This window comes from Hippopotamus amphibius, chromosome 3, assembly GCF_030028045.1.
Source record: "Hippopotamus amphibius kiboko isolate mHipAmp2 chromosome 3, mHipAmp2.hap2, whole genome shotgun sequence".
Taxonomy (NCBI): Eukaryota; Metazoa; Chordata; class Mammalia; order Artiodactyla; family Hippopotamidae; genus Hippopotamus; species Hippopotamus amphibius.
In genome coordinates this window covers 112,388,737-112,405,833 of record NC_080188.1, presented here as the reverse complement: position 1 = coordinate 112,405,833, position 17,097 = coordinate 112,388,737, and positions in this window count along the sequence as shown.

The window sequence follows — 17,097 nt, the reverse complement described above, 5'->3', positions numbered from 1 at the left end:
TGAATCTGTGGGGCTCCTGTGTCTCATGCCACCCTGGAGGTAGTGTTGCCTAATGGCTAAAAGTATGGGGTTTGGTGTCATATGACCTGGGTTCAAATCCCATCTCTGCCAACTGGGTACAATCACTTAAGCAATAGCTTAGTGTGTTTGTGCCTCAATCTCTTTAGTAAAATGGGAATGATTTTAATAACGGTGCTTATCTGTTCGGCTTGTTGCAACTAGATGCCGTGATCCCTGTAAAGCCCTCTGCACAGTGGCTGGCATACAGTAAATGTCAGCTTTGATCATCTCTAGGTAGCTTTCTGCTCATGGGGGTTGATGGTTTTGCTTTTGCTCTCACCTTGAACAAAGTAATGAAGCTCCATAATGACCAGGCATAGGGCGAGGAAAAACATCTAATGAGAGACCGGCTAACAATTGAGGATAGAAAGGATCTTAGCAACTTTCTATTTCAATTCCCTCATTTTCAAAATAGTAAAACTGAAGCCCAGGGAGGAAATATTTCTCCCAAGATTACATAAGCAATTCAGTTCAATGTATTGACTCTTCTCTCAGGCCTATTATACTCTAGGCATCATCTGCATTTCTGTGGATAAGTGGATCAATAAGAAATAGTCCTTGCCTTTGCACAACTTTTTCTCAAAGTGTGTAACACGCAAAATAGAGTTATCATGGTCGGAATTTAACCCAGAAAATGCTGGATTAAATCACATGCAACAGGTTTTTTTTTTTCTTTCTGCTTTGTGCTTTGCTCATCTCCAAGGGGGAGTTTTTCATATGCAGCGTATGACAGAAGTGATTTTTTTCCCTTCTTGAGTTCATCTTTGGGCTTTGTGCTCTGTGGCACACCTATGGAAGATGTGACATTAGCTACAAGTTCACAGAGGGTGGGGATGTATGAAAATGCATTTATAAGAAGTTCATTGGTGAGGCGGCAAAGTTCATTGGGATGCAGACTAGTGCTCTGGGGGACCTACCTTGAGGGCACAGAGCCCTCTTGCCTCTGCCTGTGCTTTTACATAGATCAAATCTCCTTTCAAGGAACACTTGAGAGCAGTCTCAATCAATGCCCAAGAGCACACACTTCAGGAATAGCGGTCTGACAACCAAGGTGTTGAAGGAGGAAGAAACGACAAGAAGACAATGAGATTGAGGCAATGACCAGGGCAGGATAAGGATGCCAGCTACCACTGACGTGATGCCTGCCAGGTACCCAGCCTCCTTTTACTTGTTACATTCACATATTCAATTCTCATATCAACCCTTTGAGGTCAGTACTATTAATACCCCATTGTACAGATGAGGAAACAGACACGTGTGGTTCAATGACTTGCCCCAGGTCATCTAGCAAGTGAGTAGAAGATCTGAAGTCTGAATGTAAGCAATTGGCTCGAGCATGGGCTTGGAACCTAGACAGGGGAAGGGGTTGCTTTGGCTGCCATATGTATTTCTCCTTGCCTGCATCCTGTGGACAGAGGTAGGACTAGTTATCCAGGAAGTGGATGCTGTTTTGATCTGCTGTGTGGTCACAAGTGTTGGAGAGGAGGGATTCAGCTTGGGATGGGCATCCTTCCTGCTCATGTCTACCTTTCTCCATTCCAAGGATTTGCTCAGATACTACCGTCTCTATGTTTACTGCCTGCTCCATGCTCAGTATTTTGTTAACACTTACCTGGGGCTCTTCCTATGTGTACCTTGTTTCCAAGTTATTGGCACAGGTCTACAGATGCCCCCTACACAAGTCATAGCTGCTTGAAGGCAGAGACCAGTTCTTATTCCTATGCCCAGATTACCCACCTCAGAGCTTTGTTCAGTCATTACTGTTAAATGCATAAATGAATGAATTCAGAACCACTGAAGAGAACTTAAAAACCTCCCTGAAATGTGGAAATACCACAGGTGGAAGTCATTTAGTGCTGTTCCCTAAATATTTCCATCTTCCCACCTTCCAGGCACATGATAAAAATGGCATTCCTTCACTTTCTTTGAAATTATAGGTGGCCATGTAATCTGTTTTGAGAAATGAAATGTGAGCAGAAAGGGTATGAGTGTTAATTCTGGGGAAGAGATTTAAAAGCCAGTGTACAGTTCATCACATTCTTTCTCTGTCATGATGATGGCAATGTTTCAGATGGTGGCTTCTCCTCCAGCCTGAGTGTGGGAGTGGCTTGTAGCAGGGGCCCAGACGACCCACAAAGACTTGTAGCACAAGTGAGCGGAGAACATTTGTGATTTTAAGCTACGGGGATTTTTTTTAGGGGGGGTGGTGATGAATATGTTTGTTACCAATTGTAGTGACGATTTCAAGAGAGTATACATGTGTATAAAAAAGTACCAACTTGTACACTTTAAATACATGCAATTTATTGTATATAAATTATATTCCAATAAAGCTGTTAAAAAGGAAAATATTCAAATCCATAGTTTATTTTGAGAGCTCCAAAAAAGGAAAAAAATCTTAAATGACCCTAGATGCTATATTTTTATTCTAAGCAAGTATTTAAATATTTTCTTCATGTAACATTGCTTATTCCTTTTTAATGGTTACCATTTATTTTTTTAAATTAATTAATTAATTTATTGGCTGTGTTGGGTCTTCATTGTTGCATGCAGGCTTTCTCTAGTTGTGGAGCGTGGGGGCTACTCTTTGTTGCGATGTGCTGGCTTCTCATTGTGGTGGCTTCTCTTGTTGCAGAGCCTGGGCTCTAGGTGCGTGGGCTCCAGTAGTTGTGGCATGTGGGCTCAATAGTTGTGGCTCATGGGCTCAGTTGCTCCGAGGCATGTGGGATCTTCCCACACCAGGGATTGAACCCATGTCCTCTGCAATGGCAGGTGGATTTTTAACGACTGAATCACCAGGGAAGCCCTAACATTGCTTATATTTTTTGTGTTGTGATAAGCAGGATTTAGTTTCTAACTTGAAAGATCAATAAGGAGAATTGTTATAGCTCTTTTCAGGGAAAGATTACTATACTTTTAGTTCAAAATTACCTTCAGGGAACCAGGAGTAACCTATCCCATGACACCTTACACACTGATAGAGAAGCTGATCCAATAGAGAAGCTGATCCAATAGACGTCAAAAACAGGAGCTATGGTGTTGGATGAAGATTGCTGCTAGCATGATCTACGCGGGGAAAAAACCACCTTTCATAAGCTATGGGGATTTTAATGCAGTTTGTTGTTACAGAATAACCTAGCTCATCCTGACTGATGTACCACAGAAAATCTTCTGGGGGATGATTTTGAAAATGAACATAACTGTTGCCAAGCATGAGGAGAGAGCAGAGAGGAAATGGGAGCTTGAATTAGAGACAAAGCTCTGCTATTATCAGTTCAGAATCCAATCTTAAGAATAGCAGAGGGGTAGAAATGGAGCCAAATGTGTTGAGAGCCAGGAAGATGCTAACTGGAACAGGTCTGTGAGCCATGGCTAGGGAGGTGGTGAGGAGCAAGGCTTGTGGATGACGTGTGAAGGCATGGGCGGATGATGGGGTGCAGAGGTCATAAGAGTGGTGCATGTTCTATTCTGCTCATACAGTGTTCATCAAATGTTGAATTAATTGCCATTATTTAAAAGTCTTGACTCTTGGCTTCTCTGGAAAAATCAGAAGATCTGGGTGATGTAGTACGAAACCTTCTTAAGACACAGTGCATATTCTGTCTTTGGCCCTACTGTCTGTGGCTAAGCTTGCTTCTCTCATTTCTTTACTTGCCCAATCCCTGCAACTATTGGAATTGGAGATCCCTGTATGATCTGGATTTGGGAACCTAATTTCAACCTATGTTGTATCTATTATATGTCATTAGAGGCAAAACAGTGCACTTCCCTCTCTGAATTTTGACAGGAGCTGCTCTTTCCAGCACTGAAGCAAGATTGTCTTAGGATCAGTTTCAGTTCCTAGAAGAACAAAGATGGGCAAAACCTTGACATAATTTGCCGGGCAGAAGACAAAATGATTCTGGGTTGAGACTCAAAGTAGGAGCATTGAAACCAGGAGCTTTTAAAAGTGAAAATGGAGATTGGGAGGTCGTTGGTTCTGGTTCTGTTGGCAAATTAGTCACGGCCACTTTCCCTTTCTGTAAATGGGCTCGACTGAGAGAAGATGAAGGTGAGGTCTGGGTAAGAGAAAGTGGAAAGTGGGCAGAGTGAGGACTGTGGAGAGGTCTGAGCCTGGAGGAGAAAGTTATATTAAGGCTTCAAAGAAACTCTTTGGCGAGATTGTTTCAGCTCAGCAGATGAAAGAAGATGTGGAACAAACACAGGGAGAACAAAGGCCCTAGAGGAAACCCAGGCGGACTCAGGAGATAAGTCAGGGGAAGAAGACAAAAGGAGCTAAATTTAAACAGTAGAGAAAAGATGCCTCAGCAGGGCCAGGAGAGTCTATAAATACCTGGAAGGCAACAAGCTCCAGAAAGAAAGGAAGAATTATTCACTGTCTTCCCAGATGTAGGACAGAGACAGAGGCCAGAAGGAAGCCGAGACGGCGTCGGGCTGCTGGACTCAGGGGAATAAAGCGGTGTTTGTGCCGTGGTAGGAACTGGGCAGTGAGAGGGGACTCTGGCTCCTGAGCGGCTGCTCAGAGTGGGATCTCCTCCAGGCCTCCCAAGGTTTCCTGGCCTGGGGCTCTTCAGGGACCACCAGCCTCTACAGCTGCATCTCTGCTGACCCGGAGGAGCCCTGTTGGAGTGAAGGAGTCCCCTTGGCTCTAGGTGCCAAGATTGACTGGTGGCCTTCCAAGTCCCTTCCCTCCTCCAGCTCCTGTTTTCCTCTTTGTAAAATGGGGAAAATTGCTGGTAACCTACCAGGGATAGCCTGAGGCTCAATTGAGCCTTTGTCTGTGAAAGGGCTTTGGAAGCCCTAAAGTCTGTGACAATAGATGCCCGATAACCAATGGCCGATAACCAATGGCCTGTGTTTTCCCAGGCTTCGTGGATAAGCTGGTCACGGATGTTGCTGAGGGGTAGGAGTCTCTCCCTTTCCAGTTTCTCTCCATCTTGCCCCGCTCTCGTGCATGATCCCTTATGTTCCTCCTTCAAACATTCCTTGGTGCACTGACACCACCTGGGACCCTGGAGATACGCCTCAAAGCAAAGCAGGGTTGCTGTCTTCAAGCAGTTAATGGTTCACTAGGATGACGAGGACATAAACCCAAATAACTGCCTTCTGGGGCAATAGCACCACAGCAGAGGCAAGGGCTTAGCCGTAGGTAGCCAAGGAAGAGAGGTGCGGTCCAGGCAGGAAGAACAGTGTGTAGCCAGGTGCAGAAATGGGAACAGCACAATGTGCATTAGGTAATCACACACAGTTCGACGAGGGCTGTAGCACAGGCTGTGTCTCCTGCAGAAAGGTCTGAGATGAGGCTGGAGGGGGGCCAGGGGCTGTGTTGTGCAGGGACTTGCAGGCTGGGTCAACGATGCTTCTTCTGTCAGTAGAGGGGATTCACTGAAGGATTCAGAGCAAGGGGTACCAGGACGCCCTTTCCATTTTAGAAAGCTCTCTCTGTCGTCAGTGTGGGTGACTGACTGGGGTCCATGGACTGAGCAGAGTACTGCCCCACTCCTGATATGCATTTGCCAGGGATGATTTGAGAAACCTGAGTCACCAGCACTCATGGAGAGAGGGAAAGGGTTAACCTTGGGGCTGAGCTGAGAGCGATGGGTGAAAGTGCTAATTAGCTGAGGGCAGGTGTCCAGGAAATTGCTGAGATTGTGCTTCCTTGCTTAGGCTGGAGATAATATACCACTCCCATCCCATACTTTTCCTTGGAGGAAACACCACCCTGGGGCCCAGTTTCCATAAGCAAGGAGCAGGGCCAAGTGACTTCTCTAGCTTCTCTCTCCTGCCTGTTTGCATTTCTGTTTGAGAAATGAGGTTGAGTGGGCTGGGCAGGGTAATGCCATCATTCAAACTCCCCAAAGAAGATGAACATGTTGTATCTGCATTTCAGAATCTTCCTGGAACTCTTCCATCTTTGCCTCTGCCTCATCTAACTTCCCTGTGCTTCCAGTTCACCTCTCATCCTCTCTGATTCCCCGATGACGACACAGTGTTATCTTCTTCACTCTGTTTCTATCTGAATACAGAGCCTGTATATGAACTGAGATTGGTTCTAACTGCTCTGCTCCTCAGAGAATATCCTGGTTGTTTGCTTTGGTAACTTGAAATAAAAACCCTGATGTTAGTCTGAGGATGAAACCAGCCCCCTGTGCACTGGTGTAGCCTGGCCCCTGGAAGCTTAGAGGCACTGACACCATCTGAGGGCTGCTACCATGCTGGGCACAGGCCATCCAGTCCCATAACAGACTCAGCAAAAAAAAAAAAAAAAAAAAAAAAAAAAAAAGAAAACCCAAAAACCAACCAACCAAACAAAAAACACTCCCCAGATAGAGAACTTCATGGTGGAAGAAGGCTCTGGAGATCACGTGTAGTAGACATATTAGGAGGACACACCCAGCTCCCACAATCTAACCTGAGAACAGTCCGCCTGCCTTGCAGCCCTGTCCCGCACATGCAGAAATGGACTCTAGTTGTGATCCTTTTATGGCATATTCTCGCAGCTCCAGTCACAGCTGGTTGGGCAAGAGGTGGACACCCGCCCCGGGAAAACCCACCCAGAGCCTGAGCTGGTCCCATCAGACCATCTTCAGAAAATCTGGAATTGGGTTACAGAGAGAATTGTTTAGCTTGCTGCAGGTCTTGCGCTTCTTGGACCATGCAGAAATGAGGTCTGAGAGGCCCATCATGGGCCATGTGTGAGCAGGACAGAGAAAGTTTATTTGCAGAGAGAATGGGTTAGAAACGAATTGAATGACCACGTAATGAAAGCCAGTGAAAAAGAGACAAAGAGAAGCAAGAGAAGATGGAGAACTTACTTTGGCTCCAGAATGACTTTATGTCTTTGGTGTTCCTGTCCCTGGCTTGTGTAAGATACTCCTATATTCTTCCAGTAAAATCGTTCTGTTTGAGTTAGTTTGGACGAGCTCTTTGTAACCCAATGATTGGTCAACTAGTCTTGTTCTTCCACAATCAAGTAAAGTTGCCACTAAGAATTCCCAAAACTCTTTTTTTTTGGAAGCAGAGAAAGACTCCATCATGAGCTTTCTTTTTAACCCTTTCAATATCTCATACCTTCTGGCTAGGAAGTCCTTCTTGAGGTCCCGTCTAAATGTCTTTTGTCACATTTCAGGGCTAATTACTTTTGTTCTATGATAGGTCAGTTTTTTCTTTGTATTCTGTCCTCTTTTCCTTATAGTAACTTGTACACTGTAGATATTTATATGTATTTTTTCCTATTGAGTAGAGAAAAATTCCTTAATAACCTCCAAAACTGAGCTGAAGAAAAAAAAATAGAGGGAGAATCGTATGTCTTTGGACTATTGAAAAGAAATACCGAAATTTTGTTTGGAAAATGGTGCGTTCTCCTAAGAAAATGTGGTGGAAATTAGCTGGGGATTTGTTGTCTTGGTTAAAGAACCCAGAGTGCAGCACGAGATTTGTTGCTTAGTAATTTTGCAGCAATTTAGAATTTAAAAGCGTGTAAGAGATTCTGAAAAGATAGAGATCTCAAATGGAAGCTTTCTGAATGGTCAAGGATTTTTTTTTCCCATGGCCCCCAGGGACTTTCTGGCTGACAGAAAATTTCTGGTTTTTCAAGTTTCCGATAGATCAGAGCAAGGATCCCAGATCAGACAGGTTTCACATACCTACCCCATCTCAGGGTGGCTTTCGCCAAGTGACTTAACTTCCTTAACGTCTGTTCTTTCTTTCAGTGGGACTAAAGATAGTCCCTACATCATAGGGTTGTGTTGAGCTGTTTGTAAGTTTCTCTGTAATGTGTGCACTATTACTAGCCGTCTTAGGAACATGACTTGCAGGAGGTCACAGGGCTGGGGAGGATTATGGAGTGCATCGGCTTGGATGCCTTCAGTGGGAAACTGATTGGCTCTAATAAAAAAAGATTTAAAAAAATCTGCTTCCCTGGAGGTGCTGAGGTGGGATGCACTGCAGGATTGCTTGAGACAAGTAAAAGAGGTATCATCACCCACCTTTCCTCTTTGCCATCTTTAGGAACTCTCTGCCTTCAGGCTGGCTCCCTGCAAGGTCCCAAATAGCTGCAAATATTCCAGATGTCCCATTTAGACACACACATTTCTAGAAGGACAAGAGACCACATCTGCGGTGCCTCTCCACCATGATTCTTAATTTTTTCTCTTCCCCTTTCTCTTTCTTTCACATCTTGTGTCTTGCTCTCCTTTACTTCCCTCCCTCCCTCCCTCCCTCCCTCCCTCCCTCCCTTCCTTCCTTCCTTCCTTCCTTCCTCCCTTCCTTCCTTCCTTCCTTCCAACTCCCAGGTACACAGACAGATGCTTATACACACATGCACAGAAGCGATAAAGGATGGTGCTGGTGTATGTGGGTTAAATACAGCCTGCTGATGATGGGAATAGGTGCACCAGTTTGGGTGCTAAGAAAGGCCAGGCTCCAGTTACAATAACAATCACACACACACACACACACACACACACACACAACCTTTTTAACCAAAGAGAAACGGCAGCTGAAAAAGAGAACTGTGAGCTGGCAGAGAGATGCCAGGGCCCCAGAGAGCCCATCTGCTCTGAGAGCAGTGGCATGACCTTCCCGGCTGCCAGTCCCACAGCTGCAGTGCCTGTACCCACTGCCCACCACGGTCCTGCAGGTTAAGGCAGCAGGGGCGTCACTCCCAGCCCGACACCTGAGCCACTGGGTGGCTTGGTGTCCATCTGCGGCTCATCCCACTCTCTTCTCACACCCTAACTCCGCCATCTCCCCTTCCCTCCAGCCAGAACTTGTACTCTCGTTATATTAGGGCTGGGACTGTGCTTTGATTTCCCAACCATCTCTTCTCTGTTCCCAAAGGAACTGGAGATCTTTCACCTGCTTATGGACCAAATTGTGTCTCCCCAAATTAATATATTGAAGCCCTAACTCTCAATGAGACTATATTTAGAGATGGGGCCTTTAAGGAGGTAATTAAGGTTAAATGAGGTTGTAAGGATGGGGCCATAATCCTAGGTGACTAGTGTTTTTATAACAAGGGAGAGACTCCAGAGATGTGTCCATGTGAGGACACAGTGAGAGGGGTGCTGTCTGCAAGTCAAGGAGAGAGGCCTCTGGAGAAACTAACCCTTGACTGTTAGTACCACGATCTTGGGCTTCTAGCCTCCAGAACTGTGAGAAATAAATTTCTGTAGGTTAAGCCACGAGCCCGTGGTATTTTGTTATGCAAAAGTAAGCAAAGTAAGACCCTGCTGTTACCTGCTGCCACAGTTCATTCCCTGACCTTCCTTCCAAAGTGGATCCTTGTTTATGGATGGCTCTAAGGCAGGTTATTTAGTTTAGAAGAGAGATGGCTTTGAAGTCCTTCCTGTGTTTGAATCTTGGTCCTGCCACTTACTAGCTGGGTAACCTCGAGCTGTTTGGGTAACCTCACTCATCTTCATTTCATTATCTGTGGAAGGGGAAAGTAGTGTCTCTCTCCGAGGTTCAAATAAGAGATACACAAAGTGCTGAGTACTGGGCCTGGTACATGCTACTATTGATAATACTAAAATAAAGTTATTAAACATTCTGGTTTGTGACACTGAGATAAAATACCTCAGATAAGTAAGACAACTCAGCTTGGACATGTTGTGTTTGGCATGAAGCTGGGGCTTAATAACTGTTAGGTTCCTTTCCTACAAATCCCCCATGTTGCACCTGTTTGCATGCGTTCTCTGCCCGGCGCCAACCTCACTGCCTGTGGCTCCCACGTTCCAGCTGCTGGGCTGGCCTGCCTGCCCTTGTAGTCGTATCCCTTTTCCTTGCTTAATATTTCCGCTTTCTTATTAATCACTATCTTACTTACTATATTTATTTATTTATTTTTTACGTATTTATCTTACTTATTTTTCCTCCCACCTAGGATTTATTTTTGAAGTGTAGCTGATTTACAATGTTTCAGTTGTACAGAGACGTGATTCTGTTATACATATATATATATGTATAGATATATATGTAGATATATAGAATGTCTCTCTCTCTCTATATATATATACACACACAAACTCTTTTTCAGATTCTTTTCCATTATAGGTTATTACAAGATATTGAATATAGTTCCCTGGGCTATACAGCAGGACTTTGTTGTTTATGTATTTTATATATGGTAGGGTGTATCTGTTAATCCCAAACTCCTAATTTATCCCCCCCCCCACCCTATTCCCCCTTGGTAACCATAAGTTTGTTTTCTGTGTCTCTGAGTCTATTTCTGTTTTGTACATAACTTCATTTGTATTATTTTTCAGACTCCACATATAAGTGATATCATATGCTATTTCTCTCTCTCTATCTGACTTCCTTCCCTTAGTATGATAATCTTGAGGTCCATCCATGTTGCTTCAAATCCCTTAAAATTTTAAGTTTTGTGAGGACCTGGCACATTATAGGCACTTACTCTTTTTTTCTTCCAAATTTATTTATTTATTTATTAATTTTTGGCTGTATTGGGTCTTCATTGCGGAGCTCAGGCTTTCTCTAGCTGCAGTCAGCGGAGGCTACTCTTCTTTGCGTTGCACGGGCTTCTCATTGCAGTGCTTTTTCTTGCTGTGGTGCACGGGCTCTAGGCTCATGGGCTTCAGTAGTTGTGGCACATGGGCTCCAGTAGTTGTGGCACACAGACACAGTAGTTGTGGCTCATAGGCTCTAGAGCGCAGGCTCAGTAGTTGTGGTGCATGGGCTTAGTTGCTCCAAGGCATGTGGGATCTTCCCGGCCCAGGGATCGAATCTGTGTCCCCTGTATTAGCAGGTGGATTCTTAACCACTGCGCCACCAGGGAAGTCCTATAGGCACTTACTTTTAACTGTTGAGCAAGTGAATGAAGGAATGCTGGGGGTAAAAGCCAGGTCCCAGTGGGCCGAAGGGGAATAACCATTACGGTGGCCAAATGCTCAGGATCTGGAGCCAGAAGAGCAGGATTCAAACCCTGGCCCTCCCACTTCCCAGCTGTGTGATTTTTTGACCTAGTTGCTTGGATGTAGGGATTGAATAAGCAAACACAGGTAAATGCAGAGAATGGTACCTGTCCGGGCTGGGAAATATCAGTTAGTGCTGCAGAGAAATTACAGAGAAGTTGGTGGGGAAGCAGCGATGGGAGTACCCATCTTCTCAGGATTGGAATGATGAGGAGGGGAGGGCCACTGGATGGAAGTTAGACAGATCGGTTCAAGAGCATGAAAGTGGGATTTCCTCCCTGTGGGAATTAATTCTCTTCTAGAACACCGTGGTTCCCTTTGTATCACACTGTGTTGCAGAGCAGAGACTCGGGACCAGGCATTTCTACCTAAATAGATCTGCAGGAATAATGAAGTCCAGTTAGCTGTGGACTAATGGTGTGGAGGTGGCTCTTCTTCTCATTCCATCTGTTTTATGAGGACAGGAAGGTTCTCAGCAGGTTACCACTTACCTGAGATCATAGACCTGCAAGTGTTAGGGCCAGATCGAAAACTCAACCCTTCTGAATCTAATGCTAATAAACAGTCTCTCAGTCATGGTGGAGTGTGTGTGTGGGGGTGGGGGGCGGAAATGGAAACTTCGGTGCCATTTTCCCCTTGAAATGAAAATCAGCCTTATATCTTCATGTAAGTGGTATTTGGATCCTCCTAAGAAAAGAAATTGGTTTTTTCCTTTTGCAAGCTTTGGGTTTCTATCATGTAAGGTTGTAAGAGTTATCACAGCCTGTGTTGAAGCGGAACTTAACGTTGTGGGGGTCTACCAATTGTAAAGCAATTGGAGAGCAGGGAGTTGAGTGTCTTTTACTGGGAAAAGGCAGTGTCTTTTATTGACTTTTTTGATTCTCAAGAAGTTTTCTTGCAGTAGGTGACTGTGGAGTTGCCTTAGTGCTGGTTGTTGAAGCACAAGAAGGTCTCTCCAAAGGTAGGGCTCAGTTGTACAGAAAGAAGAAGCTAGGTCTAGATTGGGGTTGCCATATATACATTACCAATAAGAAAAAAAATATATCAAATTGTACACTTAAAAAAAATTAAAAAAATTAAAGAAAAAGAAGAAGCTTGGTCTAGAGTGATGTAGTAATGGAAGAATGGGGCTTAAGGTTATGCCTAACCCATGACAGTTTTGTTTGGAATGCACAACCTATTACATTAAAAACAGTTTTTGGGCCAGTGCTAAAAAATCAGACTACTTTACATAAAGATCTGGATTTCCCATTCTTTAAAAAAAAACCAATGCTGGACCTTGTTCTATGGCAACAATTGGATAGACCCAAATAGTGGTGCTCCCATCAAATGATGCGTGTGTTCTTCAGTTTATCACAGTCCCTTCTATTACATGTGGTCTTATACCCCTCACATTTCACTTACTACCACGTGGACATTTTGGTTTGTTATCCGCTAAATAATGGAAATAGTACTGCACTGGAAATAGAAGACTTGAACACTAGTTCTGATGTCAAGATGCTACAGTGGTATTGGGCAAGTCTCTTAAGCTCACTAGACCTTTGTTAATTCATAGATGGAAGAGAATATTGTGTTACCATCTGAAGGTGTTTGGAACAGTTGATGCATTCATCAATCTACTCATTCAGTCAATGTTTATTGTGTGTATACATTATATACTCAATAATGGAGAAGAAGTGTGACCAAAGCAGATGTTGTGAATCTTATTATTCAATGGAGGAAACAGGTAACTACATAAGGTGAAGGAATACAGGGTGCCCTGAGGACACATTAAAGGAAGGTTTTGCCCAGTCTAGGGTGCAAGGAAGGCCTTCAGGAAGAAGTGAGGTTTAAATCGAGACTTGAAGGATGAGCAGCAGTGGGTAAAGGAAAGAGAAGATGGTCCTAAGCAGAGAGAACAGCACATACAAAGGCTGGAAGCAAGAGAAAGCAAGGCGTGTTTGAGAAACTTAAAGGATGTGATGTAGTCAGAAAAGGATGGAAAGTGAAAAAAAGATCTGGAGTTAGAGAGGTGAACGAAGGCCAGATTTTGAGGGGATTTGATGCCAAGAGGTGCTCTGGCCAGTTTCAGTTTAGGACTTTTAGTTTTGAGACTTGTCTGCCTCTCTAGCTATTCAAGAAGGAGAAACAGCAAGTGGATTGGTGGACAGATCCCAAGGATCAGCAGGAGAGAGAGAAAGCTTTTCCCAAAGAGTAAACAAAGAAAACAATTATGAGCTAGTTAATGATGGATCACGGTGGAGTCTGATGTGACTAGCTCACCACTGAAATGCAGTTATAGCTGGCAAATAGAACACACAGTGAAAAGATACCAGTGATAAATCACATTTTAACAGGAAACAAAAAACTGCCTCGCTCAGCTCCTTTTGTCCTTTATCTTGACAACTTCGCTTTGTGTTGTCAAGTAACTGGACTGCTGGCAAAAAACATCTGAAAAATTAATCAGCTTCCAAATGGCTTTCCCAGAAAACCCATCCTTATAAAACTTGGAATGGTAATTGCAGAAAAGTTGCCTGGGTGACATTTAAACATAAAGATAGTAACAGAAAGAAAGCATCACCTAGAGCTCTTTTAAAACTTGATTTCTCTAAGTTCATGAAAATCTAGGCTTCATGAAGGTATGATAAAAGAATTATGTAAATAACGCCAACAATTAGTTGACATTTCCAGGTAATGGAGGGGAAAAAGTTCTCTTAATCCAAATGCATATTTCAGTTCTTCATATCCTTTGGGGGTGAAGAATCGGAATCACCCCCTGGGTGGTTATCAATGTAAAGAATCCCCACCACTCCCTCTGCCCATTGCTGTGGGGAAAATGAGCATGTTCACATCCTCCCTCACCCATGTCAGGGTCTTGGGCGCCTCTCCAATTCCATTGCTTGTTTTAAACTGGAGCAGAGTATGTGGCAGGTCTTCCCACATAGTCTAAAAATTCCTCTTTAAAAGCATTGTCTATATTCTGGCACGGAAGCATGAATAAAAAGAGCAACCATCTCTATTTTTCTATTTCCCTTCATCTGAGATCTGGGCCATCCAGATTAATTATAAATGGTCAAGAGCCACAGATAGGGCTTGGCTGGGTGAACTGTCTACATGAAGTGACTGGGGAGCGCCACAGACATCCTCAGACTCATCTCTCTCTCAATAGCTCTCTCTGAGGTCAGATGTCCCATCATTAGAAATGCTTTCTTAAAAACGTTGTTTTCAGAGGAGCAGTGTTTTAGAAAAAATTAATGTGTTCGGCAAACATTTATTGAAGCCCTACAATGTCCTATACTGTATGACAGGTGTAAGGAATGAATAATAACAATTATGGTAAGAATTACTATTTATTGAACATTTAGTAAGGATGGGTACTGTGCTTGGTGCTGTATATACAGTATTTTATTTAATTCTTTCAAACACCTTGAGGGTAGAGGTAAGTATTATTGCCTTTATTACGAAGATGAGAACACTGAGGTTTAAAAAGGTTAATTATCTTGCTTAAAGTCAAAATTACCCATGTAGAATGTGGTGGAGGTGGACTTGTACCCAGCTGTCTGACTCCAAAGCCAAAGCCCTCCGTCAACATGCTGTCCTTTGGGGGTGGGGGGGGGTCCTCAGACTGGGGGAAGAGGAAGACATGTAAACCGGTAATGATAGTAGGAGTGATTTGTGCTTATAAATAGTGACATGAACAATGGCCAGGAGGCCCAAAGAGGGAGCTGAACTAGATGTTCAAGTGCAGGTGATATCTGAGCAGGACTCAATCGGAACTCAACAGAAGGCAACAAAAATACTCCAGGTGGAGGAAGCCAGAGCATGTGCAAAGGATGAGAGCATGGTTTTGCTCAGGGACGGTCAGGAGTTCCCTGTGGCTGGAGAAGGTGACGTGGGAGAAGGCTGGAATGAAGATTGGACAGCTACATTGGAATAAAACTGTGAAGGGTTTCAAATGTTATCCCAGGGAATCTGGATTTCATTCTACAGAATGGTGGTCCCAGCTTTATCATACCAAATGACCTTCCAAATAACAATTTATAATTAAGAACAACTCCTTTCTAGTCCTAAAATAAAATGGCACAACGTACCTGCACAAATCCTTTAAAGCAAAAATCAATATAACATTCTAACTCTAAAGGAAAGGAAAAAAATGAACGTAACTTGAAAATAAGTATTTAACATTTAAATGCTTACAGTTGCTATAGAAGACACAATAAAACAGCTAGATGCTTGTGTCTGTATGTTGTCATGAATGCAACAGCTGTGAATACAGATTAACATGTGTTTCATGACTGGAGACTCAAGTACAACAAAAGTGCTGTTTTTTACATGGCTTCTCCAAATGGTAAAACTTCTTGATAAAGTCCCCAGTAAAACAAAGTCCAACCTTTCCTCTATTTATGTGGTAGGTCCAACCCAGGAAAATTCACTGTATGTTAAAATTGTGCAAAAAGTATTTTGTGTTTGTTGTACAATAGTTAGGTTCTATGCTCACATAACGATGAACATGTTTTTTTACCTTCATGATGTCTGGAGGAACATTTGAAAACCATGAGGGATGTGGGGCTCTTCTTGCTTGAGAGAGATCATGCTGTGTGTGGCTTTAGGGACTACCCCCCAAATGCTGATAGTCTCCCCTCAATCATTGTGACAACTAACAATGTTTCTGCAAGTTGAAAAAATGTTCCCAAGGGTATAAGCCATCCAGTCAGAAACAAAGATAACGGATTAAATTAAGAATAATTAAAAAACAATCAAGCAGCTCCAAGCAAAATGGGGAAGATGGACAAGTTAAACAACTTGCAGGGGATTCCCTGGTGGCACAGTGGTTAAGAATCTGCCTGCCAATGCAGGGGACACGGGTTTGAGCCCTGGGCCAGGAAGATCCCACATACCGAGGAGCACCTAAGCCCATGTGCCACAGCTACTGAGCCCATGTACCACAACTAATGAAGCCTGCATGCCTAGAGCCTGAGCTCTAGGAGAGAAGCCACAGCAATGAGAAGCCCACGCACCATGACAAAGAGTAGCCCCTGCTCACCACAACTAGAAAGAGCCTGTGCACAGCAATGAAGACCCAATGCACCCAAAAATAAAAAATAAATAAAATAAATTAAAAAAAAGAAATCATTAAAAAAAAAACAAGTTGTAGGAAACTCTAATAAAGTGCTAATAGAGTGATGGGAGCCAGAAAAGAGAGGCTCCAATTCTGCCTGAGTGGGAAACATCTCATAGGGGAGACTGGAATGATGACTTGGACTCAACCTCACAGACCACAATGGAAATAAGACCTTCCAGAAGACAAGACACAGCATGAGCAAAGGCAGCAGGTGATGCCAAGAGAACCTAGTACTATCAGGGCACTGCACGAATAGCCCAGCACAGGGATGGATTTAAGAAAATGATATCAAAGCATATCATAATCAATTTGCTCAAAGCCAGTAATAAAGGGAAATTCTTGAAAGAAACTAGAGATTAAAAAGAGACACATTATATAGAGAGAAATAAAGATAAGAATGACAGCCTTACTGAAAACAACGCAAACCAGAAGACATGTTACAACATCTTAAAATACTGAAAGAAAAAAATTTCACTTAGAGTTCTAAACACAGTGAAAACATATTTCAAACACTGAGACAAAATAAAAACATTAAAAAATACAAAACTGAAAGAATTCATCACCAGCAGACCTATATTACAAGAAATGTTAAGGGAATTCTTTCAGACAGGAAAAAATGCTACAAGTTGGAAATACAGACTTATGTAAAATAACCAAGCACACCAGAAATGGTGTATCTCAATATTAGATTGAACTCTGATCTTGCTCCCCAAACCTGATCTATTCACAGTCTTTCCCAGCTCAATGGTTGTCACGCCATCCATCCAATTTTCAGGCTAAAAACCTTAAGCCACCCTTGACGCCATCCTCTTTCCAACACTGCATACCCAACCTATTAGGATATTCTCATAAATCCACCCTCAACATATATCCAGAGCAGAGTCCAGCTACTTCTCACCACATCTCCTGCTATCACTGTGGTCCTGGCCACCATTGTTGCACACTTGGATTACTGTAATTCTCCAAAAAGGTATTTCTATGTCCACATTCTAGTCTTAACAG